At 40.4% G+C, this 21,926-nt stretch overlaps 1 long non-coding RNA gene across 3 annotated transcripts in view; it reads right to left on the bottom strand.

The window, feature by feature from the left end:
• LOC130182648 (uncharacterized) overlaps positions 1 to 21,926 on the bottom strand; it is a 305,937-nt gene that overhangs the window by 197,772 nt on the left and 86,239 nt on the right. The window lies entirely within an intron of this gene.

Raw genomic sequence — 21,926 nt, 5'->3', positions numbered from 1 at the left:
ATCTGTGTTGAAAGGTGCTTAAATACTGCACTTACATAGCAGTTTTTTGCAGTGTTTGCATGCAAAGCTTGCATTTTATTACTTTTTTTTTTTTTTTTTTTTTTTTTTTATTAAAAAGACATGAGTCAAGCTTTTAGCTTGTGCTGATGTGGCTTGTTGACAAACAGGGCATTTGCCCTGGTTTATGTCCTTGACAAGTCTGTCTCATAAGAGTGATCTAAAATGTACACAGACCAGATCAGTGAAAATTGCTCTGTTTTTTTTTTGTTTTTTGTTTTTTTTATATATGAGAGCAGCACATGAACACACACTGAAAACCAACATAACATATGTTATATTGGGTTTGGCACTTTTAAAAAGCAAATATTGATGCATGCAGCCAGTTTCCCATCTTTAAAATATAAAGTTACAGAGTGTTTCTAATCATCTAATTAACTTTGGCAAAAACGGTTTCTCCTCCTTTAGGCCTTTACTGCATCTATCTCATACACACCCAAAGAAGCACAGCAACGTACACACCCATACTGTACACTTCACAGCAGGTTGCATGCACAGAGCAAGAGACTGAGGGAGCTGTGTAAGTACTGGGCATTTCTCTCATAGCCGAAAGATTAAATACAGTGACTAAGCTCTGGCTGAGCTTAGTCACTGTAAGGTCTGTTTAACTGCTTCGGTTTCAGGAGGGAAGGAGAGGAGAGAAAGTGGCATACTGACTGCCACTGCAACACCTGCAGAATCTCCCGTCCATTCCTCCGTTAGTCTCAATGGTACAAATACTTAAGAATGTTCTTTACAGTGCGACATGAAATACCCTCGGCATCAGGGGTTTACGTCGAGTCGTGTTGATCCTCCACACAAAACGGAAACTCTCTCAGGAATATAGTGCAACATCTGCCAGATGCAGAAGAGAAGAGAAGCCCTCACCCTCCCCACTTTCAGCCACTACTACATCTATTGTAATCTTTTAATACTGAGCTGTCAGACTAAACATAATGGCTGTCATATTAAAGACAGATCAATCAATCACAGTCTAGCCCCCTCTGTTGCATCCAGAACCTAAGTATAGTTGACTTGTGCCACACAGACCTGACAGATTATACGGCGGTGAAAAACAGATGAGCAGACATGGCACATAATCGCACAGTGACGTCTGAGTCTTAGACATTGTTCTCTTAATCACCAAAAGAGTTGCCTACAACAAAACGTACACAAACACGCACACACACTTCTGAGAGTGATGACACCAGGCGCAACTGACACGACTGAGGGATTTTGGGTGGGTGGAAGGGGCGGCCCGGGGGGGGGGGGGGGGGGGGGTGACTTTGGTTCCTGTTCCTTGTCAGGCTGCAGGAGGAAGCAGGGGAAAGAGACTAAGACAGTATGATTGAGCTGCCGTGACACCCGCAAGGTCAAGTCCTCCAACGGCAGTGTTGTGAGTGTGGAGGAAATTCTTAACATCTAAACTGATGTCTAACTATGTGAAGCGTGCAGAGGCCACGGCTAGGTTTGGCGCCTGGAAGAGGAGCCTGAGAAGGCCCAGGTAATAAGTGTCCTGATGGAAGGAGACTATGCACTGGTAGTGATGGCAGTTACTGCAAGTAAGCCAGGGTCGAGAAATATGGCTGAGGTAAGTAGACAAACTTCCCCCACAAATGATACGTATGCTTCTCGGAAAAGTGTGATGCATGATCGCTCACCTCTCAGCCATCAAATGAGCAGTATCAAGAGCACTTCATTCCAACCCTTTCATCTGGCTTGAGATGAATAGATATAAAAACGGTTCCCAGACCTTTATGGTACTGTATTTCAATTAACTAAACTTCGGCCAGTTTCAAACACAAACTTAGTATAACACAAAGACGACGCAGGGCCAAAGGAGCGGCCTCCAAAACCACGCGCATGCATTGAAGGTTAAAAACGTAAAAAGCAGTCGCTGCAGAGACACAAACACGACACACAGTTTGACAAATAGTACAATCAACCTCTACCGGCATGACAAAGTTGCAGCTCGCACAACTTGAACGCAGTAAACTTATTTTACAAAAAGGGGGAAAGCTATAAAATGTAACCTTCCACTATTTCAGGTTATGCCCAAATGAGAACCAGTAAATCTCAGATATTACTATATTTGAGTTATAGTGTCTCAATCTAGTATACCAATGAGACCTACTTTTTAAATACTAGAATACACTGCAATCCATCATTGTTCTGACCTTTAAAAACATTACCAGCTGTGTGTGAGATGTGACACATGGACAGACCTGATGTGGATGCTCCGTACACTACATTTTGCTGCATTTAGGACACAGTGTCAAGGACAGAAGTGTTAGTAATGGTCTACATCTGTAAGACATAGTTTATGTCCGCAAGTCATGGCTTATGTCCGTGCCAAGAGCAAGTGCCGTCATCACGTTAGACTCAATCACCTCAGCATGATGCAGCGAGAAAAGATCCACAACTTATCCACGCTCCGAGCAGTTACGATGGTCATTGAATGAAGTGGCCATATGTGTGGGTCAGCTCTTTATGAATTCCTCATGGTGACGGAGCCTGGCAGGGGAGGATTTATCCGTGAAAACAGATGGGCAGGAAAAGAAGGAGGGAGCCATCAAGCTGAGAAAGCCCTGCTGGGCGTCTCCTTATGGTAGAATGAATTACAGACGTCTGGCAGTGTCTAATGTCACAATGCAGCACATTATCTCTGATTGATCATTTTTATATCGACTAGACTGAATTAAATATAAGTGCGTAGAAAAAGTTAGATTAATTTAACGCAGAGAAACGTGGGCAAGAGGTGCAAGGAGTCTAGTGGAAACTTGAAAAGAGGTTTATTCAGGCATCCACAACTCCCATCTGCAAGACTTAAAGGATATTATATTGTAGAAACTGTAAAAACAATAAAGCTCTTGTTTTCAGTTAAAGAGTGCTTGTCGTGCATCGGTGCCCTTCACTATGAAAAAAGACTGAGCTGTACAAATGAGAAAAAAAAAAACGTTCATATTTGAACAGCTCCTTTTATGTGGTGACAAACAACCAAACCAACAATACACATAAGCAGGCACACTGTCTAATTAGCGCACCTCGTTTGTTTCCTGTAATATAATGGATACAATAATTAAACGAATGCACATAAAGCTAAGTAGAAAATGAAGCAGCAAATCACGAGTTAATGAGCATGGCAGAGAGATGATTTCACTGGCAATTATGCGTCTTGTCTTACTGATTCTTCCCATTGTTTTGTCACTTAGATCTTTGACAGGCATTTTCCTTAAAAAAATAAAATAATTAACAAACCTTCTCATGTCTTCTTTTAAAGTATTGATGCCCCATAAAAACATTTTTAAAGATGATTTAGGTTTTGAATAACCATTAAGCAACAGGTAGATTTTTGTAATTACAGCAAGATTATGTCATAAACATTTCCAGGAACTGAGAACATCCAGTGATTTGAACATTTACTTTGAAATGTGGTGCATGATCTGTTCAGCATGCGTAATTTTATGTATCATTGTTGTATTTCTTAAAACACAGCTCAGTGATTTCTCTGTCCAAGCTGATTCATGAAGTCGCAGCAAGCTAATACTTACTCATATCAGCATTTAAAGTTTTTTTTGTACGGGTACAGGTATAAAGGAAAACAGATTAACCTCCACTAAGCAGCAACCCTTCCTGCTGTGACTTCATTATCCCGCTAATTTCTAGCTTTCTCTGCGTAAGTAATGTGCTGTGTCACCATCCCAATCTGACACTGTATCAGAGGAAACAAATCAGAAGTGCGTGAGAGAAAAGGGGAAATTATGAGCCATGTTTTTCTTTGTAAATGATTTGCCAGCAAGAATTGATAATACGACAAAATAGTAAGAATTGTTATGATTATTTAGCACCATTTGGTTTAGTTGACATTTAAATGAAAAACTTTGATCTGAAAAATTATATTCTTGATTAATCGAGCAATAGTTTGGTCTTAAAATAAATAAAATAAGTTTTTGTCAATCTATTAATAATTTCAGCTCTATGAGGGAAAAGAGTGGACAAAGGAACTTCAACTTCTACTAAGTTTCATGTGTCCATGACCTGAAACAGGCCCCACTGTAACTGCATCACATTTCCGGTGTGTGCGTGTCTCAATAACAACTTGTCGACTGTCATCACATGCATCATAATCACTATTTTCTTCTTTGTTATTTTTATTTATTTTTTTTTTTTTAAGACATATTGCTGCTCTTTTTGACCATGGCTGCTTGGTATTTGTTGGCCCATAATGCTGCAGCCAGTTTTGTTGTTCCTTATCCATTAGGCTCTGTTTGGGTCAATTGATAATTATTTTCAACTTGGTCTAACAGTCCTCAGGTTCCTCACAGATCAAGTCTCTCTTTATTGAAAATCAAAAACTGCACGTGGAGTCTTTTGGATTCAATGCAAAATTATGGATCTGTGATGACCTCCCACCTCGACTCCGTTATTGCACCAACAAGTTGGTCTGTCTTTTGGTTCATTCGTTCTGTGTCCCACGAGGTAACTAAATGCCACCAGCATACGCCCATTAACACCTCACTTGTACACCTAATCGAGTTGTGATTGGTTAAAGAGGAAGAAATGCGACTTTGGAAATGCAAACGCTTATAGAACTTTATTTCTGAGCAGACATATTGGTGTGTCATAGCTGCAAAAGCACAGATAATATTAAAAACGCCTGCACTCCATTTGGGCGAGCTAGTTCCAGGGGCCTGGTATTGTGCATGCAGGCTTCGCTGTCTTTGCTTACAGGGACACTTGACGGAACTGAGCCACCGTTAATGAAATTTGTTTCAACCTGTTTTTTCCCCTGTTATGACAAGTCAAAATGTCTGCCATGGGAAAAGGTCTATTCCCCCATGTGTCAGATGTTGCTGGTCTGGCTAAACAAGACTGTGTTACCATTCAGTCAGGGCTGGTCGCATGGTTAAATGATAAATAGTAGCCAGCGTTGGCGGCATATTAGCGCGGGAGACCTATGTGTTCAAAGTGAAAAGGCTGTCCACTCCTCCGGGGGGGATAAACAAGAAGCAAATGCTGCCCTGGCATTTTCAGTGCAGTGTTGGATAATTTAGCACCCACTGTCTGAATTATGTGCAGATCTGTTGGTTTTAAATCGTATGTATAGTAGTTTACTTTAACTCAATACAGGGATTATAAATAGTCATAAAGAAAATTTTTGACCATGCCCGTCAATTACTGACGTGTTGATGTGTGCGTGCATGTGAGTATTTGTGAGCAAGTACATGGACTTTTATGTCTAGTGTTATTGGTGAGATTACATCAATACACGCATTGCTTTGTTCCCTTAAAATTGCAATCCGTGTAATGCGAGCCCAACTTCAAACAAAACTTGTCATTGTTCACACACTACGTTGTGTCTCATTCGTTATATTTTGTAGATGAGAGCATGTGAGCATGTATAAAGCCCATACATTGTTGCTGTCTGCTTGCCTTCACTTTATGTCACTGAAAATGAAATTCATTTATTCAATAATAACCCATTTTAGCAAGCTGTTCCCCCCACTGCCAGCGCAACCTGCTTCCCTCAGCTCTAACGGCAGCCCAATTATGAATGGTAGATGGGTACCTAATAGGAGAAACTACCTCTCACTGGGCTGAGGAAAAAAATAAAATAAAAAAAATGAGAAAAGAGGACAGATAAGAAACAGGAGCAGAAGATCACATCTCCTGTCTACTTTATGCTGATCTGCTGACAAATATTAGATAGCGCTGAAGAATGCTTTCACCTCAGAGATCAGATCTGCAATTATTTTCAGGATCTTATGTCAACTTCTCTTCCATCTCTCCTTGCTGGCTTTAGGCAGAATAAGACAAGCTCTTGTATTGTGCAGTGGGAAGAAAGAGGAAGTGGGAAGTAATAACATAATGCCGAAGACAGACAGTATTGATACCAAAAGATCAATCACATCACCCGCCCCTATCCCACAGGAGCAAAGAACTGGAATTAAGAGAACAAATTTTCTTCCTTTTCTTCAACAGTGGCTGCACAAAACAATTATTTATTTGTCTTTGGGAATATATACAATCCTCCTGAGCTTATTAATTGATTTATTGATGCTCTGTCAGGGTCCAGATGCATAAATGATGAAATAAGCCGAGACACGTAATATAACATAAAACCAAGTTCACAGAGCTCACGGAGCTTGCGTTCATTATCATCATCATACGTTTTTGCTGTTTAAACAGCGATAACAATTTTACAATTCACAAACGGATATAAATGTGTTTGTGTGCTCAGTGTTTCCTATAGCATGCGCACGTACAGCTTTATAGTTCTGACAAAAATAATCCATATGTATATTTCTGGGATATACAGCGGGGAAAATTAGTATTGAACGCATCAACATTTGTCTCAGTACATATATTTCTAATGGGGCTATTGACATGAAATTGTCACCAGATGTCGGTAACAACCCAAGTAATCCAAACATACAAAGAAATCAAAACATATATGTCCATAACTTAAGTTATGTGTAATAAAGTGAAATTACACAGGGAATAAGTATTGAACACGCTTACTGAAATTTATTTAATACTTAGGAGAAAAGCCTTTGTTGGTAGTGACAGCTTCAAGACGCCTCTTGTATGGAGAAACTAGTCGCATGCATTGCTCAGGTGTGATTTTGGCCCATTCATTGTCCTGCTGAAATGTCCACCCTCGTCTCATCTTCAGCATCCTGGTAGATGGCAGCAGATTCTTATCAAGAATGTCTCAGTACATTTCTCCATTCATCCTTCCTTCAATTATATGAAGTCTGTCAGTACCATATGCTGAAAAACAGCCCCACACCGTGATGTTCCCACATCCAAACTTCACTGTTGGTATAGTGTTTTTGGGGTGATGTGCAGTGCCATTTCTCCTCCAAACATGGTGTGTGCTATGACATCCAAAGAGTTCAATTTTGGTCTCATCTGACCAGACTATATTCTCCCAGTATTTCACAGGCTTGTCCAAATGTTGTGCAGCAAACTTTAAATGAGCTTCAACATGCTTTTTCTTCAACAATGGAGTCTTGTGCAGTGAGCGTGCGTAGAGGTCATGGCGGTTGAGTGCATTACTTATTGTTTTCTCTGAAACAACTGTACCTGCTAATTCCAGGTCTTTCTGAAGCTCTCTGCGAGTGGTCCTTGGCTCTTGGACAACTCTTCTGATTATTCTTTTGACTCCTCTGTCAGAAATCTTGCGAGGAGCACCTGGTCGCGGCCGGTTTATGGTGAAATGATGTTCTTTCCACTTCCGGAAAATGGCCCCAACGGTGCTCACTGGAACATTCAGAAGTTTAGAAATACGTCTGTAACCAATGCCATCAGTCTGTTTTGCAACAATAAGGTTGCAAAGGTCAGAGCTCTTTGCTTTTACCCATCATGAGATGCCCATTGTGTGACACCTTGGTAATGAGAAACCTTTTTATAAGCCATCAATTAGGACTAAACCAGCTGATATTAATTTGCACTGATAGGGGGCAGGATTGCTTTCTAAATACTGACAGATTTCAGCTGTTTTTTTGGCTTTCCATGCCTTTTTGCATCTCCCTTTCTTCACGTGTTCAATAGTTATTCCCTGTGTCATTTCATTTTATTACACATAACTTAATTTATGGTTATATATGTTTTGATTTCTTTGTATGTGTGGATTACTTGGGTTGTTATCGACATCTGATGACAATTTCATGTCAATAGCCCCATTAGAAATATATTTACTGAGGAAAATGTTAACTCGTTCAATACTTATTTTCCCCGCTGTATATCCCTAGGATCTATCATAAAAAGACTAAGACTTATTCAACAATAATAAAGGTAAAGGAAAGACTGCAAACAAACAGTCTTCACATATAATTGAAATTGCTGAAGGAATAAAAAATAAATAAAGTTTACGTCTTATCTCCAATGGAGTCCTCTCACACTCAACACAGTGCATATGTAGATTTTAACCCCTTAAATATCAGGCATGTTACCTATTACTTCCCATTCAGTTGTGTTTGGATTTATGGGAGAAGGCAACAAAATACATCTTGTGCAAAGCAGCACATCACAGGAACCTTCTCACAGGTACCTGTACCCTTTCTTCTGACTTTTACTCTTCCCTCCAGGCAGAGATCCTGAGCAGACTGAGCTTTGCACAGCAGTTCACAGTTTAGCCCAATTTGTACACAGCCCTGAGACCATTTGAGACTCCCTGACTGAGAAGAGATTTGGCATGAGGCTGCAAGATTAATCAGGGTCTAGAATAAAAGCAAAGAGAGTCAATACCTTTTCTTTCACTCGGGGACAATCAGAAGTGCAAGAGGCTACAAGTGACACACACACACAAACGCACACACACTGCAATACCCTGTCGTCTGTAATCTAATCTCAGACACGGCATGCTAATACATCACAATTACCTACTCAGTCTGGATGGTGCCATTAGAAATACATTGTCTCCATTACCACAGGAGGGTCTGCGCGTGTGTGTGTGTGTGTTCATGTGCGAGCGCATGCCCTCGCAAGTGTGGATGTCTGTTTGAGAGCTGAGGTGCTCTCAATCTCTCTGCAGACGATTTCATTTTCAATTACATTTTCCTTACATCACCGGGATTTCTGTGTGTATGCTAAGTCAATAATGGCCCAGATCACTTGTCTGGAGTGGAGAGAGGAATTAGTGGCGTTTAGGTTGTTAGCACCTTCATTAGAGAAAGGGAAGACTGGCACAAGTGTCTGGAGGAGAGAAAGAAAGAGAGGCATATGGGGAGATGCAGAAAAGGAAAAATTAAGAAAAGAAAATACTTGGAGTGAAAAGCTTAGATTTATAGTGCTAAAATTGCTCTCTCTGAAAATTTGTACCAGCAGATGTTTGACATTACATAGTTTGGCTAACACTCAGCCTGAGGAAGTCCATTTAGACCTTCATTATACCAGCGCAATATTATGCCACTGTTATTTAGTTACAAGTGCACTGTACATAATTATGTAGGAAAATATGGGTAGGTAGGGGATATTATATGGTTGTACTCAACCTTTATTTCAGGACTACTAAAACTGGGTTGCAGAGGCTTTTTTTTTTTTTTATTTGTTTTTTTTTTTTATACCCTTTTATTTCTATAGTATAAGAATTGAGGTGAAGTGTGTCATGGCAGTAAATGTCCCTGCATGATACCATTTTCCAACTGCAGGTTTGTCTTAATAGCTTTGCCTTCTTTTCTTAACCTTTTCATATCCACGCAGTCACACTGGTTAAACCTGAGTCTGAGGATAATATGAATGGGTCAACTTGAATCATCCTACCTGATTTCATGACTCTGTCAGACAGTGTCCGTCACAAAAATGTCAGGACTCTTAAACCAAACAAAAACTCATTCTGTAAAAGTGAAGCTGTTGTGGAGGTTATTGGTGGCCTAATAGTTCATGCTGTTTTCTGCATTTTTTTTCTCACACATTTGTATGTTCAATGAACCTGTTTCATACAGTACATGCATCTCCTGAATGGAGGGGGTATCAGCAGAGAGGCACCTCAAATTAAAGCGTCAAGACCTGTATAATATTGGTGTTTAAGGGCAGACTGCAGGTAAATTTGAAATCTTGCAAATTGTTGTATAAACATCAGCTGTCTTTTCAACAATATACTCACTCTTCCTGCCCTAAAAATGCTGATGAAGTTGCAATCCTTAACATTAATCATATTTGAATATTTATTTTGACCTATATTCTAAAATAAGCCACCCATCCACTGGGAGGACTTGCCGGGGCAGGACAGCTCTGATGCATGGGCCATCAGACAAGCAAACACTGCAAAACTTTCTTGCTTAATTAGCAAAAAAAAAGAAGCAAGGAGAAGGCGACACACACACACAATCACACAGACACATGTCCACATCCACACACTGATGAGGTAAAAGCACTGCAGTGGTAAACCTGAGGTAACCTCTCAGAGAGGAGCAGGGAGGAGTGACACGCCAAGGCAGAAGAATTAGCAAAAAGAGCATCATCATTAGCGTTGACACTTCATTAAGTAGAGACAAAAAAAAAAAAAAAGAGGGAGGAAGAGCATGTGTCAGTCAGTGTGCATCCAGTACAGACTCAGACGGCTCAGCTGGACAAATGAAGTACTCCACTTGCCATAAACTCATACAAGGACACTTGTATAAAGTAACACCATGTTTCAAATCCTTTCCTTAAGGCAAAATCCATAACACAATATGGCATCTCCTGCAGACGCGCTGGCACCCCACTAACTCAATCAGAAGGTGACAAAATGACTCAAGCACCAGCAGAAAACGACTGCTATTTATGTTTAGGTATCAGATAAAGCTATATATTTTTTTTTTATTATTCATTTATTTATTTATTTATTTATTTATTTGGCTTGAATAAAATACCTGTGACCTTGGGAGCCACAAGATGTATTCAAAAAGGAACTTAAGTGACAAAGATCGCTCTGCTTGATGGGACCCTCAGCACTTTGTCTGGCTGTGATGTCTGCACAGTGTACATGTCTGCATCAAGTCTAATAGCAGTCAAACAACGACTGTTTACAACAGGAGTTTTCAGAGTTGGCAAGTCACATCATCACCTAAACCACTCCTGACAGCTGGCTGAGCGGTCGAGCTTCCACCTGCAGGGTTCAGTCGATCATGACTAAAAGACGGTCATGGATAAGCATTTGGAACAGGAAACCAACAGCGGTCTGCTTTATCACATGTCAAATATATACCTTCCAGTCTAGACGCAAAGAGGGAACACAGCGCTTTGTCCTTATACGAGATTATTCTTAAACCGTTATTGATTACAACAGGGACAAGTTGGAGGGGTCAGCAAAGTTATTTGTTGACACCAGATGCCACTTCTGCTTTTTGTTAGAGACCAAGAGAATCACCATGACCCAAAGTCGCTGTCAGAACTCATTGGCCCAATGATGCATGTTTGATGCAGGTGTGAAGTAGATATTTGTGTGTCTCTGTGAGAAAGACAAGGACGGACACAGAGAGTGAGGATCTTGTCCTATAAAACAGAATCCATTTCATTTCATATCAAATATCAGCAGCAGTAGAGAGAAAAGAGGAGAACGGGAGGGAAGGGAGAAAAGATAAGAGAAAGTAATCAGGTGAGGACACGATTAGGTAATGACCTGATAACTCTGTAACGCTGCGATAATACAATTTGATTACAGAGCTCTTATCGCTCTACTGGACCATGTACAGAGGGATATTTTACACATCCAAACTAATCTATCCCAAAGACATTACAGCTATGAATGGCTAAAACTGTAGGACAGCAAATCCATGTAATTAACATGGTGGCAAGGAGCTCAGATTTTTGCTGAACAATAGCTTGTTTTTCATTTGGTATTATAGGTAATTACATTGTCCATTGTGCTGCTTCAATATGCATTATATCAGTATTTTTCCTAAATGATGACTGGTTGATAATTATTGACAGATATCAGTATACCTTTCCCTTACTTTACCTCTCTTACCTCAGCATCACCTCACCATGCCTCACGTAACGTATGTCTTTCCTCATCTTGTCTCGCATGTTCTGTCCTTTTCCGTCCTCCCTCTTATGCCTCACCCTGTCTCGTCTCGACTTATCTTGTCTCACCTAGTTATATCTTTTCCTTCCTTTGGTTTCATTTGATTGTACAGCTCTTTCCCTGCAGCCTCCGAACATCAGTTTAAATTTAACTGTATCTGGAAAATGGCAAGTCTAAAAGCAACTGATTAACATAGTCCGAGAGGAATGTTCGTAACCCCCAATTTCTCGACTGGGAACTGCGTTGCGGATGACATTTCACTTCATTGTTCAGTGGTGTCACTGGGGAAATATCGGGCTGCTAATATGACAAAGAAGTTTTGTGATAAGATTGCTGGCTTAAGGTAACAAAGTGGGAACAAAGGCCGAGTCTGATAGGTCTGTATAATGTAGGTCTCCTTGGGCTACAGGTACCTCCATAAATATTTATTTGAAGCCTCAGGTTGGCATGAGCCGTGATTGGTTATTCTGCCAAGCAGTTGTCAGACCAAACATGCTGATGCATTAAGTAGATCAGGAAATATTTGCATACGGGTCGACATATAATTGAATCTGACATGCAGTCATACAATTCTAAACTACAAACAGAACAGTCCTAAGGCGTGTGCCTCTTGCTGGCAATCTTCTGTACTGTATTTAATTAGTTTAACAACAGTGAAATTAACTTTTCCTTTTTCTTTCTTTCTTATATGAAATTCAAATTCAGATGTGTACATTGTTGACTGAATGTTATCAAAGTGTGATCATGTTAAAGATCCAGTTATAAGTCAGTTATCAAGCCAAACATTCATTCGCAGAAAGTAATCAACTGTGACGATTTGGTGAGTTTCTTCGTTTTATATCACCGTACACTTCAGGCTGTTGGTTGGACAAAACAAGCAATCTCAAGATCCTGAAGGATTTCTGTCTTTTCTATTTTAAACATTTAATCAACTCACTGAATAATTATTCAATAGATTAATTGATAATGACAAGCCTACTGTCAAGTATCTTATATGTTACACTCTGCTACAAAAAATGTATTTTTGCTTCGGGGAAAGTGGTTGGTCCTGAGGAGGATTACCTTTTCCAGAACTCGACTCTTTTTTTTTTCTACCCCAAAAATACAGAAAGCCTTCACAAGGTTTTCCAGCGGCAAAATCTCTGCGGTTTCTTGGCTGTTAAGAAAATGACTGCTAGGGAACTCGGTCTCATTTCAGTCTGTCTATTAGAGCGGATTTGAATGACAGGACCGTTAGGACCAAGAATCTGTGCTCGAGTCTGAGAGTGTGATACAAAGGACGGGAGACATGAGCAGACTTAACTCTAACCATGTCGGAAGTGCACACACATATAGTAAAACTCTGTGTTACCGAACATCTCCATCTCCCCAGTTCACGCTCCAAAAACTGGATTTAATGCTTCTGAGATTAAGCCCTTTTCTCAACCTATTCTCCCTTTCTAGTCCGCTCTCTTTCTCTCTCTGCTCTCCTCCTTTAGCTTTTCCACCTTTGGGATTTTTGTGTTAAAAATGGTGTTGAAAGCTCGAGGGCTGAAAGGTGAATGGATGCCACTCTTGGTAAATTGTCCGTGAAGGACAGTCCGAGAGCAAGAGATGAATGGAGGAGGAGAGAGAACATGAGAGATTGAGTGGGAGTAAGCACCAAAGTGAAGACAGAAGAAAGGGTGAGGGCAAGGTACAATGAGATAATTAGAAAAAGACGCTGGGGGAGAGAAATAGAGTGAAACTAAGACAGAAAAAAGAGAATGTGGTAGAAAACAGTGGGAGAGGTGAGAGTGAGGAAGAAGAGACTGGAGAGAGAAAGATGTGGCTGCCAGTCACTTCTTTAGTTTGTCAAACTTGGGCTCTTGCTGCCTTCAAGGCCCAGACATAAAATGGTGTGAATCAGGAGGAAGACAGGGAATTGAGAGCTCCAGGGACATTGAAAAGTAACGGGAAATTGCAGCGTGAAACTCTCTGACTCAGAAAGTTTGAACCTGAAACTGTCTGACTCAGAGAACCTGACAAATACAACTTTGGAGCGTAATAGGACACTGAAATATTCACAAACCTTGGTTTGCCCACAGCATTAAATAAGCATGAGACTGATGCATTTGGGTATTCTGTGCTGAAATGCTACACTAAACAGAGAAAATCTTTTAGGATTTGATATTGTATCCTCTGTTAGCAGATACACACCTCACCTGCGGTTCCCTTATGCAATACACAGTGCATCATTTATTTGCATTTTTTGCCTTTCATTTTGAAATGATTTGCATTTCTTTTGAAGTCACTTCCTGATGCTGACTGCTCAAAAAAAAAAAAAAAAACTTCACCTCTGCCAAATTCTAACAATATTACAGTTATATAAGTCAAGGTTTTAAGCAAATCCTCATGGTTTATTTCACTTTTCATAAAGACTGACTTTTTACTTGCCAAGCCGTTTTATTATATTACCAATATTGAATTTTGCATGTAGAAGCTATCCAAAGAAGACTTCCCTGAGCACAATCTCTGAAGCATTTCGCTTGAAGTGAGCTCTAATCCTAATTCCTATGACATGATTATCGAAAAAGATTAAATGTATAGTGCACAGAATAAAAACTGCCAGTTTTGTAACGTCCATTAAGTGAAACATATGGCATTAGAATTTTATGTAAGATTACGACATACTGTCGCTTTCAAGTTTCATGACAGGCTGTGTCAAACACAATCATTGTAAAAACTTTAAACTGGTTGGAGTGTGTGTGTGTGTGTGTGTGTGTGTGTGTGGTGTGTGTGTGTGTGTGTGTGTGTATGTGTTGGTGCGGTGTCTGTCTCAGAATTTAAGCTTCTCATACAAAAGTTGTCTGATATGTAAGCTGACAGTTACTAGCCTTTGTCAAACTGTTAGGCAGCCCATGGCTTTCTCCAACTCGAGGATTTTCCACTATGTCGTGTTCTACAAAGCAGATAAAACACTGGTGAAAACAAATATTTTCCACTTCAAAACTTTTCATCTCAAAAAAGGGAAAAACAGCTTTCTCCTAAAGTCCTGTTGACAAATTGTTCTACATTAACACGTACAACTTTCACTAAAGAGTTCTTCGCTCTATCTGAAACGTTCCTCATCCTCAGCCTCTGACGGGGCATGTCAATGACCGTTTTGGATTGCCGGTGGAGCTGGCAGGCTTATCCAGGAGGGGAACAAAGTCAACAATCTTGTGCTGGAAACTGTAGCCTGTCATACAAGCACATGGGCAGACAGTGTTTTTGGTAGCACGGTTGTTGATCTTAAGAGCATCGAATGGTGCGTTCCATTTGAACTGGGATTTCCGAGTTCCCGGCCTGATATCCAACTCTAACCTCACCAACAGCCACCTCAAAATCAAAGATGGCTGAAAGCTGTAGTAATTAACTGTTTTCTTATTTGTGCCTCATTATTACTGATAACATCATTGCACCTATGGGTATTACTATTATTATTTTTGCTATAACAATAAACAGTACAGCTGTTCCTAGTCCACTCCCCCACCCCCGTTGGGTTTCTCTCTATAATATTGTAAGATCTTGACCTTAGCCTATAAAGTGCCTTGACATAATATACGTTATGATTTGGCGCTATACAAAGAAATTCCTTAAATCATTCGTTCACACAGTACTGTTCAACTGTGTATGTGCAAAATACCACATAATCTGTTCTTATCAAATGGCCAGTGAAACCAGCAGTGGATATTTGTGTGGTTACTGTGCAACAAGCGGCGCATCAGTGATGGAAATATCCTCTTATTCTAAACAGAATAAACAGCACAGGAAACATAGGATAAGGGAGTGCGACAGGTAGAGTTAGGATTCTGTTCAGTTCCTACACTAGAGCATTTAAGTTCTGTCTCTCCAGGTTCATCTAGCACACAAAATGATTTACAGTTTAAAGAGTGACCAAAGCTGATATGAAGGATGGTGAGAGATAACAGAGGCGTGGGACAAGCTGTTCTGCACCGTAGAGAGAGACAAGGGGAACACTGATATAATCTCCTCTTCTCTTATCCTCTCTATATATCTACTGCATCTGTTTTTGTTCCCATGTGCTATATTTGTATCTCCACTAAATTGTGTCTGCAGAATTTATTCATGGCAAGACCGAATTTTGCTAAATCAAGAAGCAGTGGGGCGCTATGTTCTCCCTTTTCAGGGCTGCTTCTTTATTAAAAACAACAGAACTCCTGCTTGTTCAATCAGAACAACTTGGACCCACCACATCCTCTCATAACCTCTTAAAACAACTCCAAAATGCATTGTAAACTTTGCAGTGATGAGGGGAAAATACTCACACCATGCACACAGGCTGTTCAAAGATGGCAAAAGATTACCGTCTTCTTCATGAAAACAATCTCTAACTTGGGATTATATTTAAACTATCTGAATTCAGAGGCTGCACATATCTTTAGTAGAGGCAAACCTGTTTATACAGAAAACACAGACGATTTGCATGTTTATTTTCCCTGCATATAGCGGAGCAGATAGAGAATTATTTCCTTTCCATCACAGAGGGAGGTTCGTCCGATCTCTGCTGTTAATGACTAAAGTGAAGAGAGGCAGTGGACACACACAGATGGACAGACACACTTGTTTGTTCGCCATAAAACACATGCTAACGCACATACATGTTTCTTTTTTTTTTTCCCCCACAAACAAACACTGAGGCGTGTACGCAAATGTCCACCTCACGGGTCAGTGAGCTTTGATGGAGAGTCGGTCCTGGAGAACTGGAGGGGAGGCGGGGGGGCACAGATTAAGGAAAGAGGTGGCTTCTCACTGTGGGTGGCTCGGAAGCTGCCTCCAGTTATTTTATTAGCCAGACAGAAACACTGCGGGATGCTCTCTAATACCACCGGTGATTTACAGGGATTCAGAGACACACACACACCCGAACGCACTCACACAAACACAGCCTCCCTCTCTCAGGCGTACACATACCAATGAGAGCACACACACACACACACACACACACACACACACACACACACACACACACACACACACACACACACACACACACACACACACACACACACACACACACACACACACACACACACACACACACACACACACACACACACACACAGAATGAACCTTCCTGACAGCGCTCCCTGGGTCTGTTTCTTGCAGAGCTACGCAGAGATTAGCCGTTATTTCACATCAGCGAGGCTGGCAAAGTTTAAAGAGAGTTGTTACCGTTATCTTGACACATGGAAAACTAACTCCCCTCCACAGAGATTCTCATTCACTGTGAAACAGTAGGTGTGTGTGCTTATTCTATGTGTAATTTGGATAGCCTGCATGTCTGTGTGTACACAGCTTCACACAGGAGCGAATCAATAAAATAATGCCCTGAGGGCAACTTAAGGCAACAGAAAAAAAAAAAATCTCTTGGTGTCATGCTGTCATTTGCAGGGGTTGGTTGTTAAGTTGACTTTATTTCCTTATTCATTTATTTATTTAATTTGTTAGAGTCCATGCACAATGTTAAACATAAATGTTAATATTTACATACTGTGCCAGAGTCAAGACTTAATGCTTAAAACTAATTTTTATCTGCAAGTGAGTACTTAATCTCAACAGTAATGTGACTGATGCTACGCTAGAATTATTTATTTGAATATACATAATATAAGAGGGGGTGGGGTCAACTTCTCCATAAAGAAAGCACAGATATTTTACCAAATATCAGCAATTCAAGATACATGTTTATTTATTAAAAAGGTAAAAACGTTTAAAATTTGTGTCCCCAACCTCTGAGGGAACATTTCTCCAAGGAAAAGTTCACAGTGTGCAGTCATGAATTTCCATTTACCAAACAGAAGTAAAACAGGCAGCGACAGAGAAAATATCAGCTTGTACATAAACTCAAAGTTCATGAGGTAAAAGACATCATAGAGCCGGCCAGCCATTAGACTTAAGTGATTATTATGTCTATTCCAAAGGATGAACTTGAGGATTTACTAAAACACACACCACTAAACACACAAAAACAAAATGACAAAAGCTCTTTGAATGATGGACTATTCTGAATGATCTACATTGTTGAAATAGGCTTAGTCAACTCCTACTACTTCTATCGCCACTTTTTAATAGTCTGCATTAATCTTTCAAGTCTACCTAAGCGTCTCCAACAGAAGTTATCGTAAGCCATGAGATTTCAAAAATACTTCTCCTGAGCAGAGTGACTTATCTGATGCCAGAGGCTGGGAGACGTGTCAAATGTAGTGAGACGCACCAGACTTTCCTTCGCACCTCTTATCCTCACAAGCAGACTCCTTTCTAAAAGAACCTCATACCCTACCCAGATTTATCTCAGTTTTATTTTCTTCTGTATTTTTTTTTTTTTTTTTGCCTTGCTGTGACCCAGTTGCAAAGGTAATCTCGGTGAAAGATCCTCTCCCCTCTCAACTCTCTGTCCTAGATATCAAGTCTGCAAGTCTCAAAACATTTCCAACCATGATATCCTATGTGCTCTAGTAAAAACAGAGGCTGCTTTTTTTGGATGTAGCGTCAGGCTTCATTTGGGTCATGACTGGATGGTTTCATCCTCATCTCGCTCAATTACTATTACAACAAGCACTGATAGCCAGTAAAGTGACCTTGCAATGGGACCCCCAAATGAATTTCTCATGCATGAGCCTTACTCAATATCAGTCCCATTCAATATCGATAACTCATTAAAGGCTCATTTTCAATAAATGATTGAATGATGCGAATGAGCCCCATTTCTTCCAACTGTTCATGCATGACACAGGTTCAATACAATTACTCACTCTCCTGAAATCTTCACCAGACTCTCACTGATCATTCAAAACATCTCAGCATTCTTGATCAGGTGTTTTTGCTAATGTTTGCTGTTAATGCAGACTCAAATATACTATATATACTCATTTATATTTCCACTGCACCAATTCCATCTATAGAACAACAGCATTATGTCACACTCACAAGTCTGTTGTTCTGACTTTACCTTTTTTAACAGAAATAATATATGCATTCAAATGGCTTGTACTTTTCTGTTCATTTGTTTGGTGTTAAGCTACTGTCATTAAGACTTAATACTTCCTGCAGATATTTCTAGCGCTTTCATTACTGAATATGCCCAGTCAGGAACGCGAGATGTTCAGCTACATTACTATGTAATAACAGCAGGGAATAGGAGTGTAAACGATGTCTGTCTGTGCCTGACTGACTGACTGACTGAGTGAGTGAGTGGTGCCAGTTTCTGTGGAGTTTGATTTTTTTTTTTTTTTTCTCTCCTGTGACCAACCGACCAATCAAAATTTGACTGCCTAACACTCTTCTCATGACCTAGATATTTTGCATTAAATGCCTACCAGGAAAGGGAGGATGATGAATTATGCCGAGCTTACCATGTCAGTCATTATGTTCCAGGTGAATCCATAACCAAATAAACAGCCTTCTTTGTTCATGATGGACATAAATACAGCTTTTTACTTGGGGATTCATGGTACAGCAGGTGCATTTTCATCCACCTGTTTTACATTTATTTGACGCCATATTTCTATCATGTTTTCCATAATGTTTTCCACCATTTGAGGTTTGACTGGTGTACCTTTAATCACATCCACATGATGTGCCCTCTTCTGCAATGGTTTAATGTCACTCAACTGGAGAATTAGCTTCACCAGCTGTTAGTGCTCAATAGGCTCAACTCCTAATTTTCCCGTAAAAGCAGTGAATGGAAATGGACACTGGGAAAATCACATTTTCTTTCAAAAACGAAGATAAATAAAATTAAAAAGGCCAGACATAAGAGCGGCTTTACCAAACATACAGATAGGTGGGCAATGCATTTTGAGCTCAGTGCTCGTCCTCAGGCAGCATATTAGACTCTGATGTTCCTCTTTTGTTACAGGCACACTTTTATTTATGTAGCACCAGAAAATGTCGATCATTTTTGTTGAGGGTAATTAAAAAGCAAAACAGAGACACACAGCCACAATTTGAACCTGTATGGTTTGAGACAGTATCAAACAGGGAGCCAGAATGGGTGTATATGAAGAGTCGAGCAGGGTCCCAGCGCAGACATCTAAATCTGCCTCTGTTGCAGTGGAAGGCCATGCTATCCAAAGCCTCCATGATACATGGCCAGAAAGCTTTAGCGACTAAGTGCACCTCCACCACAGGGGAATTAGGGAGGGAAGAGGCCTCTAAGAATGAATCTGGCAGGTTCTGAATTATTGTCTTTCCCCAGCTGGCTCCCTTTGCTTTTCTCTCTCTCTCCTCCTCCCCCCCGTGACTGTGAATACAGCCAAATCCCCCCTTGCTTTGCCTGGCTGGCTGGTATATTTCGACCATGTAGAAAAGCCCCGTAGAGGTTTTAACGGATGATTTTGTCTGACTCAGAGAAACCACGCATGAGGCCGATGCCAGGCAAAGAAGACGTGATAGTAATAACAGTGATAAGAAAAGACGCTGCCAGATAAACATCAATCTTAGTACCTGCTGGCTTCTGTTGTACTTTATGTGAGGATGTTGTGCTCTAAATTAAAGTTTACAGATAGAAAGAGACAGACGAACCAGCAGAGAAAAAGAGAGGGAAGTTTGAGAACTACATCTCCAATCAGCATGATCTGTAATTTCCAGCAGCATTTTGAAGCTTCAGAGCTCCCAGTAGAGGAGCATTTTTTAAACAAAAAATGCATTGATTTTACAGTACCTGACAGGGAAATTATTTCATCTCACCTCCGGGTTTAACTATCTGCTTTATAGGAGGAACTTTCCAAGATAAACTTTTTAATTTGCACTCTTGCGCAGGAACAATGGACATATCTGAAAAAGCTCCTTTAATGTTTTATAACTTCTCCATTGCAAATGATAGAGGTTTTATATTCCAATAGCCTTGGAAGTGAACAGAAACTGGTGAGGAAGGCAGTGGGCATTGAGCTCGGGATTGAGTTTTTAGGGATGAGCGAGCATTAGCATTAATGTGTATATGTGTGTATCCCCTGCTTGAGTGCATGAAAGTGTGCAAGTTCAAGAAGGTGCATGTTGTCAGTGGGTACAGGGACTCCGCTCGCCTCCTCCTTATTCATGCATTCCCTCCCCTTTCATATGCAGCGCAGTGTCTCGACATGAAAAGAGCTATCCTAATTGGAGACTGCTTTCTATGCAGGTTCAGTTCCACATTGCCACATCAGGAATTCGCAGCAAATAATAATAGCGCCGAACAGGGAAAAAAAAAAAAAAAAAAAAAAAAAAAGGAGAAAGACGTTTATGTGCACACTACAGAACAGTGGAAAGAGGGAGGCAGAAAGAAAGAGAGAGAGAGAGAAGCTCAGACAGAAGATGTGATTATGGCTAAACTGTCCTCTTCCATTTTCGATCTGAATGATTCCATTATCTTGACATAATCCGTCCGAGATCTGCTTATTCTCCATTCCAGCTCAGAAAATATCACAGTGGAACGAACTAGTTTCTGTCACTGCATCTCAATCAGGTTATTGTCTTTGTCTTTTCAAGGACAAGCGGGCTCAGTCACCATTTCTATATAGAAGCTAACTACGGGGGGTCCAGCTAGTGGCCATTGATTATACAACTACTTTGTTTGCACGTAGTGTATACGCACATTCTCCTCTTCTTTCTCTCTGCACCAACCCACTTCAGCCCCCCATTCCTCCTGCATTTGAGGCACCTTACAAAAGTTGGCTGTCAGTGGGATTGCTTGGAGCTGTGGTCATACTGAGCCGCTGAATAGGAATTCAGCTTAAGGGCGACCTAAGGTAACGGATTGGTCTCTGCAGTTTAGCATGGTCCAGGTGCTTGGTCAGATATTGGAAGAGATTTTAATGTGGTTTGCATGCATGAGAAAGGCATCCCATCGACCCAGAGGATAACTTTGGCTGGCATGGAGAAAAGGTCAGAAAACAAGAACGGGTTTTTTTTTTTTTTTATTTATTAAAAAAAAAAAAAAAAAAAAAAAAAAAAAGGGAAGAGGGGAAACTGGCATGGTTTAAAATGAAAAGAGAGACAGAAAGTGGGGGCAAAAGAGGGCAAGAGCCTGAAAGAAAGAAAGTGGAATGAGGCATTGAAGGAGAGAAGAATGTGAATAAGGCAGCGGAAAAGGCAGAAAGAATAAGGGGAAGGGAAAAAAAAAAAGAGGAAGACTGGAGGAGCGTCTGGTTTAAAAATGAAACACAATGAAAGAATTTCACCAGAGGCATGGATTGTCTATCCAGAACATTTCCTTTTCAGCACCATCAAAGACGGCAAAACTTGCCGATGCTGTGCTTTTTATCTCTCCATTCTCTCTCTCTTTCTCTACTTCTATTTTGTTTCTCTCTGAAATGGCTGACATTCAAGGGTGACCTCATTGTTGTTTTCTTATTCTTCTATTTTTCCTCCTATAAAG

The sequence above is a fragment of the Seriola aureovittata genome, chromosome 15 (genome assembly GCF_021018895.1).
Source record: "Seriola aureovittata isolate HTS-2021-v1 ecotype China chromosome 15, ASM2101889v1, whole genome shotgun sequence".
Lineage (NCBI taxonomy): Eukaryota > Metazoa > Chordata > Actinopteri > Carangiformes > Carangidae > Seriola > Seriola aureovittata.
This window is presented reverse-complemented; position numbering and strand designations above follow the sequence as displayed.